The following is a 7,186-nucleotide window of genomic DNA, read 5'->3' as shown; positions in this document are numbered from 1 at the left end:
AAAGTAGATAACCTACTTCTTAGTAAGTTAGAAAGATATAGGTTAAACAGCTTCACAACCAGATGGATTCACAACTGGCTGACAAACTGCACTCAACATGTAGTCCTTAAAGGAACTACATGTACACATAGGGAAGTAAGCAGCGTGGTAGCCCAAGGACTCTTCAATATCTTCAGAAATGATTTAGATTAGGAAATAGAAGGGGAACTCATCAGATTTGCAGATAACACCTCACTGGGGGGAATAGCTAACACCCCAGAAGATAAGCTCAAGAACCAGAAGGATCTTGACAAACTTGAACACTGGGCCCAATGGCTAATGTTGCAGCTGCAGTCTGACTTCTGGTCCTTAGTCGCTGCAACATTAGCCATTTCTAACCCCTCCAATCCATAGCCATTTCAAACCCCTCCAATCCATACATGCAGCAGACTGACACCCACTATGAAGATGTAGCACGACCACAAACACGAAGCCAAACAACAGCAATGCAGCTCACCAGCTCAAATCCCCCTGCAAATCAGACTAATCTGAGCACAACCAAACCCCAACCCAAACAGGACACACCCCCATCTTATCAGAGCACAAAACCCCCCCCATCCAATCAGAGCACAGCCAAGCTCCCACCCAATCAGTTCAAACCCCCACTAGCAGTTAAAAAGGAAGAAACGGCTGCAATCACACATTGCTCCCAGAAGCACGAAGCTGAAGCCTGAAGATGATGAATGAGACTTTGTCGAAACGTCGCCAAGACACTTCCAATTTTACATGGGAGAAAACCCGAATAACCAAAGACCTACACACACACACACACACACATATACACAAATATATATATATAAACCTATGAAAACATATATATAAATACTATATATATAAAAATAAATATGTTTGGGTTTGTGTGTGTATTGGTATGTTTATCTATGTGTCTCTGTGTTGTGTGTGTTGGTATGTCTATACATCTCTCATTCTGTGTGTGTGTGTGTGTGTGTGTGTGTATGGATATGTATGCACAAACAGTTCTCAGACTAGAGAGCACAGCTTTGTTTTTCATTGCTAGAAGAAAAATGCTGTTCTATACTACATTGTTCAACAAAATAAATAAAACTGAAGTAACTACAGTGCTTAATGATGTTCATGTTAATACATAATACAGAGATTCAGAAGAATCAAAACTGGGTTTAGAGCAAAAAATTATTGTTAACTAGTTTAAGTACTCCATGTAAAAATAAATAAATGGACTGATAGTTATGTTATTCCAAAGCATATATTATAACAGTAACCAATATACTGAGATAGGCATTGTTTCTATATGTAAGTCTCACATGACTTACATATAGAAACAATATGTAAGTGAGAAGGCTTCAGAATTCCTTTGTGGTAACTTTTGTATTTTCAAGATTGTCCTTATTTTTATGTATGCAATTCCTTAGTGTTAACGGGAGACACATTATTTGGTTAGATGGATACACATGGCCCCAGAGAGTGTTTCTCAATTACAAGAATATTAGTATGAAACTTAAATTAAAACTTAGAAATGTTCCTCTGTTATAAACAAAATATTCCCTTTGGTAATTAAAAAATATTGTGATTTTAATTAAAAGGGCTTATGAGCTTATCAGAGAAATAGCAGATTTTCAGCCATGCTAATTATTTTTGTACATTTGCTATTTAGATTTGCAAATTACTCAATGGTTCCTTTAATTGCTTTTAAGGGGTATGATTATTTCATTTCTGTACAGTGCTTGAAAAAAAATAATTCTCTCCCTCCCTCCCTTTCTCTCTCTCCCCTCCCTCTCTCTCTCTCTCTCCCCTCCCTCCCTCCCTCCCTCTTGCTAATAACTTAAAAGGCCAAAATAGTGCAGGGAGTTTTCTGAATGCTGAGGGGAAAAAAGAAGGTTCCATACTCCTGAGGAACAAATTAAGTAAAATACATATAATTCGATATAGTTGTTAAAGACACCATTTAGTTTGATATACGCTTGGAAATCATAAGTTCTAGTTCTGGCTTAGGTACCAGGCCTGCAGGATGATCTTGGGCCAGTCATTTTCTCTCAGCCCTAGGAAAAGCAATGATAAACCACTTCAGAAATCTTGCCAACAAAACTGCAGGAACTAGTCAATGCTGACTCAAAGGCACAAAAACAAACAATCCCCTAAACAGTTCTTTCCTTAAGGAGCAAGCAAGGGAATTCTGCTGGAGAGCTAATAGGCAAGGCTAAGCCAAAAATTAATAGGGAATGTTTTTCTGATAGCCCCCTTACTTCTTGCCATTCTTTTTCCTGTTACTTCTTTTTTCCCCCCCATCAAACAAGATAGTTTAGAGAAGTGCGAAATATTTCTTATGAGATGTTTGAAGTGGGAAGGCCACCCTGCATGTTGCCCACCTCAGGTTAAAGCTCAGTGTAATTTTAATGAATCTGTCGGGGTCTAAATTTAATGAGGTTTAGGTTGCAGTTTTCTTCACTTCTGGGTAAAGAATTAAAGAAATATATTGTTAGAGTTTTATTTCTAGGAATAATACAAGAGTTTTTAAAAAGAAATATTAGACTTTAAAATAATGGCGTATGTGGCTTTACTTTACTTTATTTCCATTTACTTTGTAAATGATTTATTTGGTAGATTTATATTTCTCTCAAGACATTGCACATGCTTTTCCAATTTTTCCATTCAAATCTCTGCGTAGATTTTCCATTCAAATCTCATTGGACTAGCATTCAAATATTGTAAGAAATTAGAACACTAGCATCCCCAAACAACATGATAAAAAAGAAAGCAATTATCAGGAGCAATTGTTTTAACTACTAAATGCACCTCCATCTAAAATATTAATAACAATCACCCTGTAACAATAGGAGATAATGGGAAAGGAAATTCTCCTTGCCTTGGTTTGCCCTAGGCCTAGACATTAGGGAGCTACGGATAAGAAATGTCTCTCTCCACAGTATTTGGCAATACATTTCTTTTTCAGTTTCTGCAACAATCTCATTGTCGCCAGTTTTGCCCTCCTTTACTTCTTCATCACCATCTGGGTCTCATGCATTCAGGAAGAAGACAGAGCATGCACCAACTGCTCTGCCAATTTTAATTATGAAAACATACCTGTTAAGTTCGGGCAATGAAGAGGCAGGAGACCAGTGAGTGACAACAGCTCTTTAGTTTATTGTGACCCCAGCAAACACAACCGGCAAAAAACCCTCTTCAACCAATCAGCAATGTGCAATTTTCCCGCCCAAAATTCCCTCTCAAAGTTCAAAATACATTACACTCCTTCCCTCCCAGAACACTTGGTACCTCTATTTACATAATATTTGCATGCTATTTCTCTATGTAGTCACGCAGGTAGACAGGGCTCCTAACTCTTTCTGACCTGCGCAGTTCATTCTCTGGGAGAGAGTTGAGCTGGTCGGAGGGACTGTTTGTTCCTCCCAGCTCCTCCTCTAGGCCGTCCGGCCCTGGATTATTGGCTGAGTTGTCCCTGTTGCCTTCAGGAGGAACCTGTTGGCGTCGCTGGACTTCATCGGAATCAGATAAGTCCTCCGCTCGCCTCGGGTTTGAGTCAGCTGCAGATTCAAACAATTGGTAGTCAGGGCCTGGTTGTTTGGTTTCTAGTTTGTTTGGTATACGTTTTCTTAACTGGTCTATGTGGCGTTTCCATACCCGGCCGTCCTCCATGTCTACTACGTATGATTTGGGTCCGGTTATGCCCAGAATTTCCCCCTTTAACCATGTTGGGCCCTCGCTATAGTTGTGTGCCCATACTGGGTCACCCACTGTCATTTCCTGGTTTTCCTTGAATACCCTTGTACCCGTCTGGGGTATAAGTTGGGTTTAGTCGGTCTAGTGGGCACCTGAGTTTCCTGCCCATTAAGAGTTCTGCTGGGCTGCGCCAGTTGTTACACAAGGGTCCTGTGTTGGACGGCCAGGAAAGTGTCTATTTTCGTTTGCCAGTCGCCTGGCCTTATCCTAGATAGCGCTTCCTTGGTGCTCTGAACGAAACGTTCTGCAAGTCCGTCCGTTGCCGGGTGGAAAGGCGCCGAGAGGACATGTCTGATGCCCTCTCCAGCTAAATACCCCTCAAACTGGTTTGCCGTAAATTGCGGGCCGTTGTCAGAGACTAGGTGTCGGGCAGGCCGTGTGTTACGAATAGATGCCTTAGGACTGTGATTACTGCTTGGCCGTTGTGCTTTTCATGAGGATGATTTCTAACCATTTTGAGTAGGCATCTACTACAATTAAAAGGTCTGCCCATGGAACGGCCCCGCAAAATCTATGTGAATCCTGGACCATGGCCCTGGGGTTTCTCCCACTCTAACTGGGGCTGTAGGGGTAGCGACCTCGACTCTTGGCAGGATTGGCATTTCCCTACCCTGTCGCTGATGTCCTTATCCATTAAGGGCCACCATACATAACTCCTCGCTAAACTCTTCATCCTCACAATCCCTGGGTGGCCCACATGCAACAGTTCCAACACATTTTCGCGTAATTTTTCTGGGATAACTACCCTATCCCCCCATAACAGACACCCCCCTTGAACCGACAGCTCTGATCGTTTTTTCGCAAAGTCTTTGAAACGCTCGCCCGGCGCAGCGGGCCAACCCCTTTGCACCCAACCGATTACAGTCCGTATTGTAATGTCCCTGTAAGATGCCCTAGCCACCTGCTTGGATGTGACTGGGCCAGAGTCCAAAGAGTCAATTAGCAAGACGGGTGTCCCCGGGGTGGGGTCTTCAATTGTCTCTGGTAAAGGGCATCTGCTCAGAGCGTCCGCATGCCCTAAGTCTTTTCCTGGGCGGTGGAGCAATTTGTAGGAGTATGCCGCTAGGAAAATAGTCCATCGGGTCAGCCTGGGAGAAAGTGCCATGGGTGTTGGGCGGTCACCCGCTAAGAGTCCTAGAAGGGGTCTGTGGTCCGTGACTATCTCGAAATCTCACCTGAACAAGTATTCGTGGAATTTCTTAACCCCGGAGACTATGGCCAGCGCTTCCCTGTCTAGCTGGCTGTAGTTCCTCTCCACAGAGGACATCGTCCGGGAATAATACGCTATAGGGGCTTCTGTTCCATTTGGTAACCTATGGCTGAGCACCGCCCCCACCCCATATGGTGACGCATTGCAAACTAACACTAGTGGCAACGTGCCATTGTACTGGATGAGGAGGCTATCACTGGACAAAAGGTTTTTTACCCCCTCAAATGCCCTAGCCTCTTCTCTCCCCCAGGACCACACAGCTTTCTTTGCTAGCAACTTATGTAGCGGTTCGGCTACTGTTGCTTTATTCTTCAAGAATACCGCATAGAAATTAACAAGCCCCAAAAATGCCTGTAATTCTGTTTTATTTTTGGGGGCTGGGACCTTTCTAATGGCCCGTACCTTGCTCTCCGTGGGGTGGATCCCTTCCCTGTCTATTCGGTATCCTAGGAATTCTACAGATTTCACCCCAATGTGGCATTTGTTGAGCTTAACTTTAAGCCCCACGGACCTAAAAATGCCCAACACCTTCCTTAGTTTTACCCCGAGTTCCTCTAAGTTTTCAGCTGATACCAATACATCGTCGAAGTATGGTACCACTCCTGGTAGGCCCTGTAATAATCGTTCCATTATGTTCTGGAAGAGCCCTGGGGCCACGCTAACTCCGAACTGGAGTCGCGTACATTTGAAAGCCCCGCGGTGCGTGACAATTGTCTGCGCCTCTGCTGTGCTGCTATCTACAGGTAGCTGCTGGTAGGCTTGGGCCAAATCGAGTTTGGCGAAGACCTGCCCTTGCCCTAATGAGTGTAGCAAATGTTGCACCACTGGAACGGGGTATGCACTTTTCTGCAATGCTTTGTTAAGCGTTGCTTTGTAGTCAGCGCAAATCCGGACCGATCCGTCCGGTTTGACTGGGGTTACTATGGGTGTCTCCCATTTTGCATGATCGACGGGGACTAGTATTCCCTGGCTTACTAGCTTGTCTAATTCTCGGTCAATTTTGGGCTTTAGGGCGAATGGAACCCTCCTAGCCTTTAACCGGATGGGGGCGACTTGGGGGTCAAGGTTGAAAGAAATAGGGGTCCCCACGTACTTGCCCAGGCAATCCTTGAAAATGTCCTCGAACTCCTTCAGTAGTTCGTCTCTGAGGATGACGTCGCTCCTGTGGACCCCGGTCACTCCCATGCCCAAAGCTCGGAACCAGTCCAGCCCTAGCAAGCTCGGTAGAGTTCCGTTTACTATGGTGATTGGCAGGGTCTTTTTGAATTGTCCATATTTGACTTGGACGGATGTGACTCCTCGAACAGGGATCTGATTCCCTTGGTAGTCCTGCACTCTCAGCTTCTGGGTTTGTAGCTGACGTTTTGCGATGGCTGGCAGGTCTCTCACAATGGTGTCCCAGGACATAATTGTGATTGAAGACCCAGTGTCTACTTCCATTGGGCACTGCACCCCTTCAATGTAGACTTGGGTAAATATTTTCTTCTCTAGTCGTGTCGATGCGTGGCCCACTCTCACAGTGGTCTGGTTTAACCGCCCTTTTAAATGGACCAATCCCGGGCCGCTTCGCTGCTCCCGCACTCTGATTGGTCGGTTTGAATTTTTGGCGGGAAGGCTGGGGGGCTCGGCAGGCCCGAGCTATGTGTCCTTTTTTTTCACACCGCCGACAAACCGCATCCTTGAATCTGCAGTTTTGCCATTGGTGTTGCCCCCCACAACTCACACATTCGTCCCAGTCACCTCTCTCCAGCCTCCCGGTGTGGAACACCTCTTCCTCACCTTCCGATTCGGCCTGGACTTCCTCGCTGTGGACCGGTGTAGTCTTTGTCCTGGCACCCTGCGCGTTTGGTTTTTGCAAGGTCTCCGCCACCTTGGTGGACATCTCATGAGCTCTGGCTTCGTCCAGGGCTATCGCTAAAGTCAGGTTGCTTTTGGACAGCAGCCGCCTTTGTAGTCTGATGTCCCTGACCCCACAAATGAGTTGTTCAAGTAGGGAATCCTCCAAATCTCTGTACTCACAGTGGTTTGCGGCTTCCCTCAACGCGGCCATGTACACACTTATTGATTCGCCCTCTCGCTGTACCCGTTGCCTCAACTCGAACCGTTGGACAAACTTTGAGGGTACCGGTGCGTAGTGTGCTCGAAGTGTTGTTTGCAGTGTCTGCCACGATTGTACCGTTGGCTCTGAGAGTGACTCCGCCGTATCGAAGACCTCTGGAC

Source organism: Ahaetulla prasina, chromosome 2 (genome assembly GCF_028640845.1).
Source record: "Ahaetulla prasina isolate Xishuangbanna chromosome 2, ASM2864084v1, whole genome shotgun sequence".
Lineage (NCBI taxonomy): Eukaryota > Metazoa > Chordata > Lepidosauria > Squamata > Colubridae > Ahaetulla > Ahaetulla prasina.
This window is presented reverse-complemented; position numbering follows the sequence as displayed.